The sequence below is a fragment of the Mustela nigripes genome, chromosome 12 (assembly GCF_022355385.1).
Source record: "Mustela nigripes isolate SB6536 chromosome 12, MUSNIG.SB6536, whole genome shotgun sequence".
Classification (NCBI taxonomy): domain Eukaryota; kingdom Metazoa; phylum Chordata; class Mammalia; order Carnivora; family Mustelidae; genus Mustela; species Mustela nigripes.
The window spans coordinates 130846130-130865652 of NC_081568.1; the positions used below are offsets into that span (position 1 = coordinate 130846130).

Here is a 19523-nt window from a genome sequence, read left to right on the forward strand (position 1 = left end):
ATCCAGGTGTCCCACCTGAGAAAAATTAAAAAATAATAATACCTACTAAAAGTTAGGTTATACTTTATTAACACTATGTACCACCAATTCTTAACAATTTCAGTAATAAAGTACTCTACCCTGCCAGATAACCTACTCTCATCCTTTCTATATTGGTATTACCAGTGAGTAGTTAGAAGATACCAATCTCTCTTGTGAGAGATACTTATGTTTGCATGTATCTTCTTAGGATGCCAGGTGAGGTTGGATGATAAAATAATCTCAGCCCTAGGTTCTCAACTGTCTGGGGATATAGAAATGAGGTTACAGAAGATCTCTTTTCTTCATGAAGACACAGTACAGCTGTGGATTAATTCTTGAGATCTGACTCACTCAAAAACTCTATAGAATAATTCAGTAGTCAAAATAAATTCAACTTCAAATTGTCTTTTGATGAAAATAATCTGATTATCTGTCAATAATTATAGTTTTCTAAATCCTTCTTCCAAAGGAATAAGATTATTCATTTTCAGTATTCTACAAGGACAGAGAGATTTGTGTACCTCCCAGAAAAATAACCCAATTAGCTCAAAAAGAAGTGTTCACTATTAAGCAATTAAAATAAGTATTTGCTGAAGGTAACTTTGTGTCTTCTCTTCTGAATGTGATTCAAAGGCATAATTAGCTCCGGGAGGAAGCAATATGGTTATCATTCAGAAGAGTTCTCACATTAATCTTTTATTAGATGGCATATTCTTTCTATCCTTGCCATTCACCCTGCAGATATAACGGATTAAACAGACCATAATCCCTAACTTTCCTTCCCTTCATTTCCATGGATCTGGATTAGAATTGAATAGAGACCGATGTTCATGGCTTTTCTTCTCTTGAGGAGAAAATATAACTTTTGCTGTTTATTATTGGCAAGCCCACTGTACCTAGGTGAATTCTACAGCACAGCTGAAACGGACATTTAGCTGATGCTCCCCCCACCCCACCCCGACTCCCCTTTGGCTGCATGTGCAGTCACTTGCGTAAAGAGTAAAAATCCTGATACTAAATGAAAAATCAAAAGTAATTCACATTTTTTTAAAAAACTGTAGTACTATTTTTCCTCCAGGCACCAAAGCACTGGTATTACTCTTGCACTGTGCTGATGTAATGTTTTTTTTTAAAACCTAAGTAGCTGTCTGGTGGAACACTTGAAGACACAGGTGTTCGACTTTATTCCTTGACAGTAGCAAAATGAAAATAATTTGTAATCTCCAGTAGACACTTGATTGTGAGAAATGAGAACCTCCAAGTTTTGTGCAGACACAACAATTTTGATAATCCCTATTCATGCTATCAGAGATTATTTTTACTTTCCTTTGGACTGTTTGAGCCAAAAGTTATCTATTTCTCTAGCTTTATCCCCTTGAAAGAAAAAAAAATCACCAAATTTGACACTAACATCAAGTCTTGATTGATAATTTTAGTGGCTTCAGTGCATTCTCACAGATGCAGGCATCAGAGGCTGCACACCCCCTTTTCCTGCCCTAGTCAGCCAGCTAAATGCCTATTAGATTTGGTGTTAAGCCACACCACCAAAGGAGTGAGAATCTGAATCGGCTTCCCCGTTGTCAGCTAGTCTCACACATTTATTTCAGAGTGAAAATTTGTCACTGCTTTCCCATTCAATTTTTGATACCATTCTCTGTTTCTAGAGCAGAGATTTATTTTCATCTTTGGAGTATTCTAACTTAGAAGAAATAAAACACTTTGAATCAAGAGTTTTTACTATAGCTCTCAGATTTTGCTTAATGGAACGAAATACTTATAAGGGTACAACCAGATCAAGCCTTATCAATATATTGGAAATAAATGTGGAGATTCTCATGGTATGTCTCCCCCTAAAGTTTCTTTACTAATTTAGCATGGGTATAAGTATGAGAGCAAAGTCCCTTGGACTTTCATTTTTCTTTATATTGTTTTTAAGAAGGTGGAAAAGGTAGGGCCAGTTATCAATAAATGATAGTTTCTTAGGGGGAGAGCCTTATGTTTGTGTTCCTACATGTTACTTCTGTCTGGCTGAAGGGAAAATATAGGTCTTGTTCTCATTTCTGATGGTACCACATTCTGTGTAGACGATGACTTTGAAAATGGTAAGAACATAAGAGTTTACTCTTGTCTTTTTCCTATAAAATCTGAAAGCAAAGCTGGAAACACTGTGCATAGGTATCAGATCATCAATCAGGCATGAGACATCCAAGAAAGCAGCACACTTTAGTTTGTCATTATCCTGTTAGGTCTTACTAAGGAAACAAAACAAAACAAAACAAAACAAAACAAAACAAAACACATTTTCTTTTTGCCCTTCTCAGATCAGTTGCTGTACAAGGGCATATTAGTTACCTGTTTCTGGGTAACAGATTAGCCCAAAGTCAGCACTGGCCCCATCCTCTTCCTACTCCCACTTCCCATCTTTGTCTCAGTAATGGCTACTTACTCTTCTTAGTTAAAGTATCACTTTTTCATGAATCCTTCTCTGATCATCCCCTCTGGTTTATGTTTGTTTATTGCATATTCCCTTGGGATGATATTCCTAAATCGTTAGCATGATCATTTCATTAATTGTGTTTCTCATCCCCAGGATGGTAGGGCCCTTACATGTTTGCTCATTGTGTAATCGCCAATATTGAATCCAGTGTCTGCCTCACAGCAGAATCTCAGAAGTTTGTTGGCCAAATGCCCATAACAATGCCATTTAAAAATGTAACTGATCTTCCATCTGTGACTTTTGGATACACTTGTCTTGTTCCGTGCCATCTGACACTAACAAAAAAGCCATTGTTGGATGCTAGGCCCCATGGCTGAGCACTGAATTTTCTTGGTGACTTTAGACATAGAAGCCTGATGGTATTTGCAGTTACTCCTCTAAATGTCTGGCTCTTATCCTCAAGAGATAAGAGCAGAAAAGAATGAACAATGTTGAAGAGTCCACATCTCTAAAGCTGTACATGGTTTTTACAATCTTAAGGCAGTTGTGCTGGTCTTCTCATACTTGGCCATCTTTTCCTCTTTCCCATGTTCCAGACGGGTAGAGCTTGGGGGAAATGGTCACTTGAAGCTCTGATGAATATCTAGTCAGTGTCGAGTAATGTGTTCCTTACATCTTCCGTGTATATCTCTGAGCACTGGGGACTCAGGCAGGCACAGGAGAGAGAAAAAAATCAGGAAAAGAACAATTATGGTATTGCATTAGAACAGTATGTAAACACATACACACACACACACATATACATACACATACACACACAATAAACATTGTGGACCTGCTGTTTATCTAAAGTATATTAAAAGGTACAATACTATAGCTCATATTATTACTCCTTGAAACAGGAACTATGTTGGTTTTGTTCAGCATTGAATTCCTAGTACTTAGTACAGTACCTGGAATATAATATGTGCTGCTTAAGTGTTTGTTGAATGAATAAGAGATATACTTACTATGTCACAGGGTCTGTGCTAAGTGCTTTATAGGAACTGGCGTGCTTAATACTATCAACAACCCCATTATTATTAATGTGCCTGCCATCCGTTCATTGCCTTTCAGGTCCTTGTGCAAGTTCACACAGCTAGCGAGCGAAGACCTGGCATCTGAATCCAAATAGTATGGATTTAGGGTCTCTGCACCAAACCACTGTGAAAAACTGCTTCCTACATGTAAACATAATGAATACCTTGTGTTTCACAAACTTATCAATTGTGCAATACAAAGCACCTTTTTTATTCTTCAGTTGGTGGTGACATATAAGCTATTATGTATGCATTTTAGAACTCTGTGATTCCATAGCTTTCTACCCTGTATCATATTTTATACTGCTCACTATCATTCTATGATTCTTTATGCTTTCAATGGAAAGTTATTATTAAATCATTTAAAATCTTTACTTAGATATCAGTTCCCAGTCATGTTAATTTATCCACCTAAGTCATCTCTAGTTTTGTTATGCAAATATATGTTTTGTGGGGAAGATTTCTGTGCATATATTACCCAGTTACAGGTTGTGTGTAACTTTGAGTGTTTCCTCAAACTATACTTAGAATTAACCATACGACCAGGTTACTGTGGTAAAATCTTAGAAAATAGATAATATGCTAGTGTGACTTTTTTGATATCTTATTATCATTGTGCACCTAGCATAATATAAAAAAAGTTAAATATTGAAAGGAATCAGAGTGAGAGGGTGGAAACTGATGAATTAGGGGTGATGATTATTGGCAGGGGGGAGATGATCCCATCATTTGTGAATAGATAATCTTGACTTTACCCTTGACGTTTCTGGAATTGTGTACTTGAAAAGATAAAAACTCCATGAGAATTTGGGCTTCCACTGTGTCCTGATTCACATTGCTCTTTATGTTTGGTTTCTCCAAAATGAAGAAAATTTAAGCTGTTAAGTCAAGATCTCTCCAAAACAAATTTACACACACACACACACAAATCAATTCAGTCCTATAATTTGGAGTTTTGCATACGCCCTCTGGAAGTGTACCTTTTTTTTTTTCCCAGTCCAAACCAAAATAATTTACTGGTTTGAAGAGAAATGGTTGAGTTCTAAACTTTACCTTAGAAGACTGTGAATGAGTAAGCACTGTTCCCACCTTACAGCCAAGCCAACACAGTATCTTTTAGGATCTAACTTGGCTCTACAATTCATTATTGTTACCATCATTGTATCTCCAATATGACAGCTTTAGTTTTCTGAAAAGGGTTTAATTGGTTAAAGAAAACTCCTGTTCATTTCCAGGATCATGATGCCTGTTTTTTCTCTCAGAGGGGAAGGATGAAAGTCAAAGCAGGAGTGCTCATTTTGAGGACCCTGTGGAGTGGAGATGCCCCTTTTTACCTTTCTATTGTCTTTTCATTCTTCAACAGAAAGATTCCACAGAGAAAATATAGGGAGCTGACATGAACCAGAGCTGAGTTCCTGCACTTAGTTATGTGTGATTCAGAAACAGTTCTGGTGAGTGGAGCATCTTCTTTGTAATCTTTTTGAATATAATTTTAAAGATCTTTACGTAGCCGCATTTATTTTTTAATGTATATATACATGTGTCCAAACATATGTTTGTTTGTTTATTTATTTATTTATAAATATTTTTAAACTTATTTGACAGAGAGAGAGAGAGAGAACGAGATAGGGAACACAAGCAAGGGGAGTGGAAGAGGGAGAAGCTGACTGAGCTTCTGGCTGAGCAGGGAGCCCGATGCAGGCCTCAATCCCAGGGCCCTGGGATCATGACCTGAGCTGAAGGCAGACACTTAATGACTGAGCCACCCAGGTGCCCCCAAACATATGTTTATATATGGGTATGAAGTGTGTGTGTTATGCATTAGTTTATGCTTCCATAAACAAAAAATGACTTTGAGGTACTGCTTCCATCGTGGGGTACCTGGTTATTTTGATTTTTTTCTTTAACTGTGCCCAAAGGATATTACTTTTATCCATTTTCATGTGAGTAAACCCATGTTAGTGAAGTGAATTTTTTTTTCCATTTTGTCTTCTTTCAGTTAATTTTAACTTCATTATTAAGATGAATAGTAATGATGTTAAAACCCCAGAGGCAAACTGGCTTCATTTGATTTCTTCTGGTAGATGGGGGGAAAAAACAAACAAACAAACAAGAAAAAACTGTTAGCAGTTCTAATCTTCTGTGAAATGTGCCCTGTACTTTGTGCTTACATTTTTAATGTGCCTTTCAAAACAGAATTGATTTGGTTCTTTCTTTTAAAATATAAAATAATAAATATTTTATAAGGGAAGGGATAGTTTTTTTTTCTTTTTTGGGGTATGAGCAACTGAAGCAGTAAAAACAATCTCACCATAATAACCACTTGAAAACAAAACAATACCACTTTTAGGTAGTTTGAGTTTCCAAGAAATATCTGCATCAAGATGCAACTTGTTTGATGATGTGTCATCTCAGGGAGAAAATTTTGTCTTGGCACTTCATGAAGCCTGTCCCCTGCTTGGAATTCTGGTCTCCCAGACAAAAAGAAATGCAAATAACAGATTATGTCTCACATTCGCTCAAAGGAAAACACATTACAGATGTGTCAAGTATCATGATTTCTGGTGGAATATCAGGCACACTTATGAAAAAAACATGACACATTGTCATGACTGATGTAGGTTTTTATAATGTAAACTTTCTGACGCAAAGAAGGGGGCCGTTTTTTGCCAAGCTCCCTGTAGTCATCAGGATAGCCCCCGTATGACGTAGAAGCTGCCCTCTTCCATTCATTTATGTAAAAAATATTTATTGAGCGTCTTCTCTGTGTCTCGTTCTGTAGGAGCAAAAAGCATGAATTAAACACAGACCCTGCCCTCAAGGAACTTCAAGTCTAATAGCAGAAGTGAATCAGTGCATATCACTTATACTCATGGAAGACCAAGGGAAAAAAGAAGAAGAAAAAGAAGTAAGTGCCACATGAAAGTAATATGAGTATTTATTGTGGGATCTCTTGGGAAGGGAACCTGACTTAAAGACTGTTTGCTCTGGGAAGGCATCAAGTACACAATGGGGTGCCTTTTGCTTGGACACTATTTTTCTGTGATGTAGTTTAATCTCACCTGAAGGTTTGAGAACAGAGGCATTTTCGGTTGCTGCTGCTTCATCTTTTCTGACTTGTTAGGACAGAGGCTTCTGTGAACTAAAGGGGCCCCTCACCCACCCTTTTGGTAACAAACCTGAGCCTGCCTTGCCAGCCTAATTATTAGCAAATTGCTCTTGCTAGATCAATGGGCATGCTTTCAAGTCTAATAAGAATGAAAAAAGTGTTTCAAAGCTGAGATATTTTTAGTCCTACAGACAGATTGATTTTCTATGAGATTCCGAATTACCTTAAAAAACTTCTTTTAAATTCTAGCTAGCATTTCTGGTTTGAGATTCATGATGATGAAAGAATGTTTTCTTGGATGTCCCTCCTTCTCCAGCTAGTTTCTTATTTCTCTGGGTTGGGCGTTCATTCATGCTTTCTCAGTAAATGTAGCATCCCAATGGTATCAGCTTTTGCTGTATTTGAAAAAAATAGTAACTGATCATTTATCATGATTCTGTAGACTGTCTAAACGTTCTGGGCTGTGATGAATCAGCTGGGGTAGAATGGCTGCATTCTCATGTTTGGAAACAGCTAGAAAACTGGTGATGGCTGGGATCTCTCTATGTACTTCCTTATTATTTGGAGACCGTAGGGGTCCCAGGAGAAAGCAGGGGCGGGCCCCCCATGGACGCTCTTGAAGTTTCTGCTTCTGGCTTGTTGGCTAATGTCCCGTTAACTAAAGAAAGACATAAGACCAAGCTTAGATTTCAAGAGTTGAAGAAGGAGACTGCATTTCTTGATAGAAAAGGTGGCTGAGACACATTGCAAAAGACAATGCATATAAAAAGGTGTGAACATATTTGAGGCTTTTACTGATACATTTCTCCATACCAGTTTACCCCTGAGAGATGAACAGGTGAACTCACAAGAGGAAGCTATTTGGGCATAGACATTCTAGAGTGGATCTTAAAAAGCTCAAGTGTAGATGGACTTCCCTGAACCTCCCCTTTATTGCAAGCTTCATCCTCCTGCAAATCATTACCTCTCAGAGGTTTTGGAAACTGTGCTAAAGTAGATGTTGACAGAGGTGCTCATGGCCAAGAGAGAGGCTCTAAAATGAGAGTGGAGCTTGTTAAAGGGAATAAATGGCACTGGACAAGATGAACAGACAGAAGCTGAGTTTTTAAATTTTTTTTTTTGGTGCTATTGCCAGCGACAGGGCAGAGAGCCCAGAACAAGTCTGGATACTTAGCCTCATGGAAACAAAAGGCGGAGGGTTTTAAGCCCTGAGAATGAGCTCGTGGAAAAGTACTGGAGATGTTAAGAAAGGAGGTGGGCCAATGGAGGTGTTGAGCGTATTTAGTTATTCCGGAACTTGCAAATGCTGTTTTTCTGGGAATAACCTTCCTGTGTTTGCTAATTGATACCCTAGAAGTTAGACTTCTGTCCTCCACAGGGACTGGGAGAGAGGGGTGCTATCTTCCCCAATGTCTACATTTCAAGAATGATTCTTAGGCCCTTAAGAAAAACATTTCCTAAGTTGTGAAACTCGCAGGAGGCTGAGAGGTTTACACTTATTTCAAAGGGGTAGAGAAAGAATTTACAGTGACAAGTTTTCTAAAATATGCTCTTGGAGAAATGGAAGGCCAGAGGCTTGGACTCTGGAATAAACCTGTCTAAAGCACAGTCAAGCTGAGGGGGTCATGAAGACCAACTTGATCATGATGACCAGGAGCAAAACAACCTGTTGCTCACCTCTGCATGGGTCTGCCTGGGCTAAACATCCTCCTTGCCATAATGACCGTCTGAGAAAATAGGGCATTTCAGCCAATTTCACATTTTAATGACTGTTCAGATCGTCTGTAAGGAATTTTAGGAAAAATCTCTGTATGTATAATTCTTCTGTTTTCTAATGAATAGTTGATACCATCATTCATTGCCAGTGTCTCTCACCTGAGGGTTCCTCTGGGTCCCTCCTGTGGGGCTCTGACACAGTCACATATCTATAGTGGTATTATATACTGAAATCTCCATTAAGGGCTGGGTAACATATTCTATAGAAGAGGAAAGGAGGTCTAGAGACATTAGATGATTCACCCTAAGTCTCATAGACCAGTAAGTACAACAAAGATGGGATTTGGATCAAAGCATGTCTGACTGTAGAATACTTCTTGAACAAGCCAGTCTCAATAGTAAAGCTGGTCCTGGGTTACTTGTGGGATACCTAGCTATCTTAAATATCCTTTAACTTCCTGTTTATTTCTCATTTTTTCCCTCATTATGGCATCTGTCCTTCCAAAACAGTTACCCTTGTCCCACATGGCCCTCTCACTTATTAAAACCAATTCCTAGGTAAGGTCTTGATGTCCAGTAACCAACGGTGTTGGATTAAGGCATCCTTTTAATTGGGAAATGAAATGTTCATAATCTATGAAGGAAAAATTAATCACCAATCAAGTGGGTTAGGGAAGCATTGTTTTTGTATGCTTTCTTTTTGTTTTTAAACTAGTAGAATGAGGATGGGAGGGAAGAGAGTGCCATGTCCAAGGTGCATGAAGACATAGGTCAGCCAGCAAGCATTGTATAAAGGTATAGCCTTAATAACCTGGGACCAGAAGTTCTATTGGAAACATTCTCATGCTCTGAGAGGTTGCATTTCTGTCAATAGAAGAATATAATCTTTTTGAACTTGCTTGAAGCGAGGAGATTTTTAAATTTTCTCTAGAGTAAAATTAATGTCTTAAGAGTACTGTTTTCTTCTTGTAGAAGTTGATATTCCCTCTCGTCTTAATGCTCTTAGTAGCAGGTTCTTCTTAGAACCATCCTGAAAATTAACGAGCCACCTGAACAGAACAAACGCTAATCGACCATTCCCTCTTTCTCTGAGAAATTCTGTTTTGTGCCATTCCTGTTTGGACCATACTATGCAATTAAGGGTTTTCTAGTTTCTGTGAGTGGCGGGAGGAATGCTCATTGAACAATGGATGTAAATGTGACACTCGTGTATTTCAGGAATGGTGAAACTGGGACTTAATTTGATAGAACAGGGAGGGAAACAAGGTCTTCTCCCTCTTGTGATGCCTCCGTATCTTATTTCTGAAATAAGTAACCCATAAATAATTGGCCTAGATGTAGTATAATAAAATGGTTCAGTTTTATAAATGGTGATGTGTAGGAAGCGCTATAGAACTTGTGACTTTTTTCTGGTTTTTGGTTAAATCTTCAGAGGCATGACTCCCCAGGAGGTGGAGATGTTGGTTCTTCCCTAATTATCTCAATTGGAAAGTCCGTTTGGCCCATAGGAAGGTGGCCAGATAATGAATGTGGACATCACTGTTTCAGCTCGGATTCAGAAATCTGCTTTTCAGTGCCTTGTGGAAGGCAGAGACTGGCTGACTCACTGGCACTTTAACTTCTCTGTTACCATGGGTGTAATCTCAAATCAAAGACCCGAGTTTTAAGCACTGTCAATCTGGCATCTTCCAAGATTTAAAAAAAAATAATAATAACTATCCCATTTATGAAGATTCTGGTTGTAATGAGCTGCAAATCATTAGAGAGCTTTCCTTTGGGAAGCTCAGAAGACAGAGATGTAGCTCAGAAGATGCTATTTTTGGAGTTCCAAATAGGTTTATCTCAGTCAGCATCTAGGCGGCAGTAACTAAATTGTGATTAGAAATGCTTCAGAGGAGGAAAAAAAAATGGCATTCACTGATCTTTGGACACTTGAGAACTCAAATTCTGTTACCTTGCAAGCTGCCGAATCCTTTCTAAATGGCCTTTGTGAGGGTATCACCAGGCAAAGGGAAATGAGGCCGGCACTCGTAAGTCATAATTTCTAGAAAATGTCTATTCACGTAATCCCATTTGGTCAGGGTACATATCTCAGACTCTCAGCACTCCATGGCAGGCAGGGCAATAAGGTGCTAACTTGTGGTCAGGAGATTTGCTTCATACCTGATTACTTCAAAATAGCGAGTTGTAGGGAGCTGGTGGTATGTCCAGTATGAATTACTTCCCACTTCGGATGTGTGGAGGTACAGAAAGTGGTATGAAATTGTGCCCTAGGAAACCTCAGGCATACTGGCTGAGACGAAGTGTGGGGCTCGGACAGCAATGTATCATTCTTGTTAAGTTTGGAGAACCTCTCCAAGTCCCAGCTTAATGGGTGATTGTTCTGTGGACCATCATAACAACAGGAGAGGGAGTTTCACTAAAGAACCGAATGGTTAACCTGCCAGCATGTTTGTTTTACATTAGCTGCTAACACTTTTTCCCATCTTACTCAATCCATCTGAGGGAAGGAAAGAACAGTATAATTGAGGGGCTCGAAATTACAATCAGGTCAGTAAACTGCCTGATTTACTGATGCTGTGTGTCAAACAGGCACACACGCTAGGTAAAGGAAGGTTGGGGAAAGGTGCGTGTTGACTCACTTCAAATGCTATTTGCCAGCACACAGAAACAACCATTGTAACCTGTTTTTCATTTCCCTTTATTGCGTGAAGTTTGATGTGTGTGTCTTCTGCATTAATGGACAAAGATACGAAGCTGGATGCGGGCAGTTTGTAGGAGGGATTGGAGGGCAAATCTAAAGCTTGGGGTGTAATTAGGTATTTGATCTAAAGAGAAAGGAAGCTCAGGAAGGAGAAAGAGTTCAGTTAGAATTTCTGAGCTAAAGGGGAATCCAGTTCTGAGGCAGTGGCTCTTGGTAGCTGGCAACTTTTTGCTGTGGTCCATAATATAGGAAACAAGTGAAGGATAGGGTTTCCCTCCAACCCCTGTCTTTCTTCCACACCTGTATCCACCCCCTGCTGTGTAAATACAGCGCTTCGACAGTGGTGCAGACATGCACCTCCACATCTAACTTAATATTTAACCAGAGAAATGATATTATTTTTTAAGAGTGATTTTGTAAGATATAGGCTATATGACTCTGCGTGATCCAGTTCTATCTTCTATCAAAGTAGGTCCCTTTGGGAAAGGATACACTAAGAAAATTGTGTTTTGCATTCCTATGCAGACTTTTTAGTGACAGTTAATTTTACCCATGAGGCTTATTTTGTGAATATGTTTTTGTATACAAAACAATCTCTAAATGTACTGGATTCAGTGTGGCTGATATAATATGACTTTTATCTAAAAAAAAATAGACTTCTGTCATGCAAAGCATTCTTTTGGGGTTGATATCTTTTAAATCATGTTTATTACTTCAAGGACTCCATATACGCTCTCTTTCAGATAACTTTTTGTTTCTCTACTGGGAGGCTTATCCATATTTACAGCCCTGTGATGGATTTTCCTACACTTCATGAAAATAGGGGGTCTTTCTTCTTATCCTATGCCACTTCTTCATCTGTTGCCTTAAATCCATCTCCGTCCTCATTCAGGCAGGTATGATTCCATTTACTAACATTTCTCCCTCTCACCTCATTAACTTTTCTGTGCTCTTTCCCCCTCACATTTTTTTTTTTTAAGATTTCATTTATTTATTTGACAGACAGAGATCACAAGTAGGCAGAGAGAGAGACGAAGGGAAGCAGGCTTCCTGCTGAGCAGAGAGCCTGATGCGGGACTCGATCCCAGGACCCTGGGATGATGACCTGAGCCAAAGGCAGAGGCTTAACCCAGGAAGCCACCCAGGCGCACCTCCCACTCACATTTGAAGAAATTCAGGTGTCTCCCATTTTCACATTACCTGGCTTTGACACTGTGTCTCCCATCTGAAGTAGCTTCTCAACTCTTGTCTCATGGAAATGTCTCTTAGACTCTTCTTACCCTTCTCTTCTTATCATATTAACTGCATGCGATTCCATCATTGAGCATTCATTGCTCAATTTGCTGTGATTGGCTTCAACCTCCCACATGCTGGAAACTGCTCTTGGAGATTATCAGCTACCATCTCATTGCCAGTTCCAGTGAGCCTGTTCCCTTTGCAGCTTCCAGGCTTTTCTGCTCACGCTTGCCTACTCTGCGCTTAGCATAGGTAACACCACCTTCTTCTAGTCAGCCTCCCTGTCTGTGGCCGTTGATCCTCACTGTTCAGGTGTTGGCGAACCCCAGGCTTCTGACTTCTTCTTCTTCTTCTTCTTCTTTTTTTTTTTTAAAGATTTTATTTGTTTATTTGACAGACAGAGATCACAAGTAGACGGAAAGGCAGGCAGAGAGAGAGAGAGCGAAGCAGGGCCCCCGCTGAGCAGAGAGCCCCATGTGGGACTCGAACCCAGGACCCCGGGATCATGACCTGAGCCGAAGGCAGCGGCTTAACCCATTGAGCCACCCAGGTGCCCCAGGCTTCTGACTTCTGCCCACTGTCCTGTTTCATACAGTGTCTTTTATGTTTCCAGCCTTTCCCTTATTGCCTCCCAGTCCTTATCATTAGGTTATACTTATCTTCAGTTTTCTCCAGGTAAGCTTGTTGGATATTTGGGACATTCAGATGTCCCAGACACTCCTCAAGCTCATTAAGTTCCAAAATAAACATCAGTTCCCCCCACTAGAATTTGGACTTATTCTTCTACCGGTATTTTTTTTTTTTTTTTTAAGAAATTCTTAAGTACCAACATTTATAAAGAATAATTTAATCATGGATACTGTATGTGAGTGGCAGTAAGATACAGTGTAGGACCAGGTTCAGGGGCAGGACAGTGTTATCCCTTCTTTCAGCTTTATGCAAGGGGCTGGATTGGGTTTTCTGTTACACTGAGACATGCACTACAAACCCCTAACTCTGAATAGGCGTCGCAACCCTAGCCTTTAATTAAGGAATATCTTATCCAGTCTCTCCTGTGTCTTAGTCTTCTCTTACTCCCTTCCCGAAATCTTACCTCAAACTTCATGAACAAAAGTCTGTCTCCTGGAGATTTTTTTTTTTTTAATTAAAATATAGTTACCCAGGATTTTGATGTATTTGAAGTATATATGTATGGAGTGGGGTATAGAGAGTGATTCTTTTTTACAATTTTTCATTAATATTTAATTTTCAAAAATGTGGTACCTGAATACGGCTCAGGATCCAGACGGCCTGGATTACCCTTGCACCTGCTTTGTCTGCAGTTGCCAATTTCCATGGATGTGTCTGCAGGCGCCCCGTGAATCACTGAGTCCTGGACAAACCTCCTTGTACCCACTATGTAGTCCTTTCTTACATTCTCACAGTAATCAGAACTAATTTTCAATTAGGAATCAGAGTAGTTAATAACTGGCATGAAGTAGCCTGTAAGCATGAAGAGCAAAAAATGATTAGCAGCAGCCATAACTTTGAAATCATAGTAAGTAATCCATTAAATTTAGTTGTTAAAATCAACTTTATTGAAGAATCATTTATATCCAACAAAATGAGCCACTTTTAGTATTGAGCTCTAGGAGTTTTGAACTCACTCAATCACCATGCTAATCAAAATAAGGGTCATATTTACCACACCCCAAATTTCCCTCATGCTCTGTATCATTTTGCCAGAGCTGTTGTAAAAAGCACTTCAAACTGGGTGACTTAAGCAAATTTGTTGTCTCACAGATCTAGAGGATGGATGTCTGAGATAAGGTTTGGGAGAGTTGGTTCCTTGTGAGGGCTCTGAGGAAGACTCTGACCCATGTTCCTCTCTTAGTTTCTTTTGGCTTGCTGGCAGTCATTGGCACCCCTTGGCTTGGAATTGTGTCACCTAATCTCTGCTGTCTTCACAAGGCATTCTCCATGTGGGCCTGTCTCTCTGTCCCAGTTTCCATGTTTTATAAGGACACAAGGTCATATTGGATTAGAGTCTCCCCTCAGGGTCTCGTCTCAACTTGACTACATTTGTAAAGATCCTATTTTCAAATAGGGTCACATTCTGAGGCACCGGGGGAGTTAAGACGTAAACATATCTTCTACTCTCACCTCCCTTTTCTAGGAGCATTCCCCAATACACCACGTGAAAAAGGATCCCTGTTCAATCTCTTCTTTAAGGAACCTGTGTCTTGGGTGGATTATGTGGCCCCGCAAGTTCAGTGGTGCTACAGGGGTACGGGGATGCTCTGCACAGTGTCTGGAAAGCCCCCACAAGAGAGTCACAGTGCAGACCTCTAAGTGTGTTCTGGGGAAGAATATGACTCACTGCTTGAAAGCAGCTTGTGGTGTGCTACCATGCCCTAGAAGAGATTAAAAGTCTGATGCAGGAACCTTATATGAATATGCCACCAGAGGCACCCATCATGATCAGGGTGTTAACAGATCTTCTAAGGTGATGATGCCAGGCAGGTACATCAGGAATCCTTTTATGATAGAAACGTTCACACAGTTGCAGGAGGCACAAGTAAATCACACGAACAGGTGGTTCACATTCCTGTCACTGCTCTCAAAAAATTTATGGTTTCTGTGAAGTTTCCTTCAACAACCAGCAGAGCTCAATATGTTACTGCTGGGAAGGAGTGAGTCACCACTACATGACAGCTTTCTCAGATGTGGACATGAAAGACAGTTAGGAAGGGACATTTACCCGTGGGTAGAACTGCAAGCATGCACTTGAATGTTTGTACTCTATGAGTGAGGAATTGATCTAAGGTATGATCAATTATTTGGTTATTTAGGGATGTTGAAAGAACAAGATTAGAAGACCAGCAATGATGAAGTTTAAGGAAGAGACACATGGATACACCGATGATAATGGGCACAGAAATTGAGAATAGGTAGGTCTCACATCCCACCAACATCTACCTCAGAGAGTCACTGTATATCTGCGGTGTAGGATGACTCATTTTGCAGATGTTAGCCAGTCTTTCTACTTACATAATGGGTCTGTGAACAGAGTAGTGATCATGGTGGGTGGACATAGAGGCTGGCTATCACTAACGCTGAGGATGTCTGGCTGCCCTTCTGCTAGCCCAAATTGACTGAGTCCAACTTCTTGACTGGATATCATCCCTTAGAGACACCAGATAACCATTTAGGGGCAGGCTGATTAACCTGGAGTTGTTAACCATTATCCGATAACTTAGTTATGGATTTGGTTTCATAACTTGGTAGTGACTCTGCCAACACTATCCTTTAAGGGCTTTTAATGCCTGGGAAACTATCTCATAAAGAAGGTATGACTCTGGGTGCAGGACCACCCATGTGATCCACTGCTACTGCCTTATCCACATCGTGTGGGAAAACTTGCCTTGTAGGATGATAGAAGGGCTTATTAAAAGCTCAGTTAAGGTACAAGCTAGAGTATCATTCTCCACAAGGTACAGGATCTGTTCACAAGGTTGGAGTTTATACATTGAACTAATGATCAGTGTTTCAAATGTTATGTACTCAATAGCTAAACCACCTGGATTCGGGAACTGTGTGGAAGTAGGACTGGCTCTCTCATCATCTCTTCCAGGGATCCCCTTGTGAAATCGTGTTTATCATCTATGCAGTCTTAAAGTGTGCTAGATTAAAAGTCCTTATCCTCAGGACTGGTGAAGTGATGCTTTCACCAAGGGATATAGTAACACATCCATTGAGCTTGAAGCTGTGACTTCCACTTGGATATTTTGGGCTCCTTGTGCTACTGAACCAGCAAATAAAGGAATTACCATTCTAGTTGGGTAAATTCACCTTATGCTTAGTTTTTATTCTTGTATCCCAGTGTAGATCTAGGGTTATTACCGTGCTAATAGGACAGAAAGGAGTAGATCTAAATTTCAGGGAACTCACTGTCTTTTGATACCTTTACACTCAGTGCTAATCAGATATCGAAAATGGTGGCAACATCAGCCCAACAAGTATAAATCACCTGAGGATGTGATGCGTCAGGGTGGGAAGGTCTAGATCACCCTTCGGGCATGTATATTAGACAAACTTAAGCAATGTTTAAGGGTAAGGCAATCCAGAATGAGTAATGAGATAGACAGTTGTGTAGAAACTCTTATTTGGTGCTCTGGTTTTTGGCAAAGACTCTTAGGCATTGGTGAAACCTATAGAGGGACAGGCTCATAGAATTCACTTTCTCTTAATTCTTATCCTTCTCGCACCCACGTTCTTCTTTGGTTACTTTTTGTGAACTTTTCTTTTAGGTTTTATGCTAGTCTGCAGTCATTGCCAGTTCCTTATTACAGGGTTGGCATATTATTTGGAAAGCACTCTGAATCTTTGTAAATTTTTTTAACTTATGAAATATATAAAGCATATAGGAAAGTATGGGGAATAATATTGCAGGCATCCAATAAATAAAATAAATAAAATGTTATAGGTATAATTGAAATCATTTCTTAATGCTTTGCAGAACCACTCTGCTCCCACTTCAGAGAAGGCCACCACACTAAAGCTGGTGTATATATATTTCCGTGTGTATGTATTCATAAATATAGCATAGTTACATATTCGACAATTAAATAAATTATATCCCATGGTATATAGTTTTCTGTGTAACTTATTTTTTATTCGACATGTTTTTGAGATTTACTTTCGTTGATTAGGCTTCAGTTTTTTTTTTTTTAAGTCCAGGAGTTGGCTTTGTTTCATTTTGTGTTGTTTTTTTCACTATTATTTTAATTATTCCTGTTCTGAGACCATCAACTCTTTGTATAACTCTAGAATGTTCCATTCTCATTAGCAGAGCTCTAGTAATTCTGAAGCTTAAGAGACACACTCTTTCCTGGCCAACATATGCATAGTAGAATAAATGACTACCACTGAAGAGTGACTTGTGTTCTCTCCATTGCAGTACTGTGGTATTGTGTTCTCTCCATTGCAGTACTGTGGTACTGGTTTCAGGAAAACTCTCCTGGATTTCAGTTTTGCAAGGGAATGAATTCCAGGTTGAGACACAGAAAATTTAACAGATGTTATTGACTCTGTTACCCATTTGCTTACCAATAATTATTGAGAATAATTTAGTTCTCACTTTTGTTATTTTTTCCAACAGAATGCCATTCTTATTGCTAGAAAATATATTGTGTTTGGAAGCAATAATAAAAAAAAAAAGAACAAAGGATGAATAAGGCTTCAGTGGGTAACTGGGAAATAACTCTAAAATTCTCACAGAGAGCTACCACAGTAACTGAAAAGGATCAATAAACCCACAAGTAACATCAAACAACAGCACCTCTGTTAAACATAACAGCTATACCATGGAGCTAACTGTGCTAAATCCTTTCTTTCCTCTTAAAAAAATGTGTTAAAACAGAGTTTTAGGAGTCTAACAAAGTCTTTATAAACACAACTACTCTCTAGAAATTTAGGATCCACGTTCATTTTTGAAGTTTTTATTTTTCCTCCCTAACTTAGTACCAAGAGCCTCCTCTGTACCTAGTGTCATGATTGTTAGTAGCCTTCCAAGGAACGGCCTATACTGGGGACCTCATAGCAAGTGGTGGCTGGTAATATTAGCTCTAGTTTATAGTCCATGCCCTTCTAATAGAAATGGTTGGGCATTATCAAATACACTCAGCTCTATCATGTCCCATCTCAGTGAATAATAAAACCAGGAGGAATTTGGATGTAAAACAAAACAAAACAAAACAAAACAAAAAACAAAAAAGGTAGTATAAGAGCAACTAGCAGAGTTTTATACTGCTAGCTTATTTTGGTTTGATGACAAGAAAAACATTCTGGACTTTGAATGAATTGGACTCTGGGTGTTGGAACATTGTCAATTCCTTATAAAAACTGTATTCACTTTCTACTTTAAGTTTAAGAGGGGCCAGATATCCTGAATTTTTTTTTTTTTTTTTTTTTTTTTTTTAGTTCATAGATCTCTAGATTAAGAGCTGCTGCATCCAAAGCTTTGCATTTGAGCACGGTGTAAATCATGAAATCCTTTCCATATTGGCTCCTTTCACTTAGTAATATGCAACTATGCTTCTTCCGTGTCTTTTCATGGCTTGATAGCTTTTTTTTTTTAAGCATTGAATAATATTCCATGGTCTGGGTGCAACATAGTTTATTTATTCATCAATGATGCATATGAAAGGTCTGCCCTTGGCCCTCAGAACTGAATGTTAAGAGCTTGAATCCTGGCTGTGATGCTAGTCGAACGTGGGGCGTAGAAAGTGCACGTGGAGACTGGAGAGGGAGAAAGACTAGGAAGAAGCAGAGATGAATTAAATCCCAACTGAGATTTAATTTAATGACTGAAAGGTGATTTGACTGAAAAAGTAAAGAAATTTTTGCACGAATATCTGAGCTCTCAGATTTTATTATCGTTTAGTAGTGTGATAGATTAATATTTTTGAAATGTTAACTTCTGTTTGTCTTCACTTTCAAGCAGATAATAGCCTATACGCATTGCCACAGGGAAGAAATGCAGAGCAGAAAGCCCATCGATTTTAAGTCTCTTTCTGGATCATGTGTTCAAAAATCCTTGGGCTTCAAGGTAACATGGACAAAGATATTGTCAATAAATAATCATGCACTAGAAAACCCAAAGTTTAAGGAATGTGGGTCTTCCCTTAGAGATTTCAAAATCATTTCCCACTGGAAGGGCAGAAAGATATAGAGGGAAATGGGGGAGATAAGAGACCTGGGTGGGTCCCACAGAGGTGTGCTGCTGTCTTTCATTAGTGCTGTTCATCCAATGTATTTGGTTAACCTCCCCCACCTACTGTCCCCCTACCTTAAGGATACACGGTAGGATGGCATTTCTCAGTTCTCTTCAGACTGGGTGTAGCCATATGACTTACAGTGACAAATACAGTGTGAATGAGAGTGGTATGTGTAGCTGTAAGAGCTGTGGTGTGAGCCGCCCCCACCACCACCTTTGCCCTCGCTGCAGTGGTTTTTATGGAAGTGCATGCTGAGATGAAGCCTCCCAACAGCCTGAGTCCCTCAGTGGACACAGGGACCAGAGCTTGTCCAGCAGCCTTCACTGGACCCAGCATGAGGAGTTAACTTTTCTGGTTTTAAGCAATTGAGATTTGGGAAGCCTATGTGTTTGTGTGTGTGTGTGTGTCTGTCTGTCTGTCTGTTGGTATGTCTGTGTGATTAGTCCCAGCAGGCCTTAAAAAC

At 39.5% G+C, this 19523-nt stretch overlaps 1 long non-coding RNA gene across 3 annotated transcripts in view; it reads left to right on the forward strand.

Annotated features, from left to right (window-relative positions):
* The window catches only part of LOC132028014 (uncharacterized), a 186518-nt gene that overhangs the window by 26744 nt on the left and 140251 nt on the right, over positions 1-19523 (forward strand). For all 3 annotated transcript variants that reach the window (XR_009407314.1, XR_009407316.1, XR_009407315.1), the window contains exons 2-3: positions 4901-4988; positions 6320-6445. This is a non-coding gene — a long non-coding RNA (uncharacterized LOC132028014). The remainder of the gene's footprint in view (positions 1-4900; positions 4989-6319; positions 6446-19523) is intronic.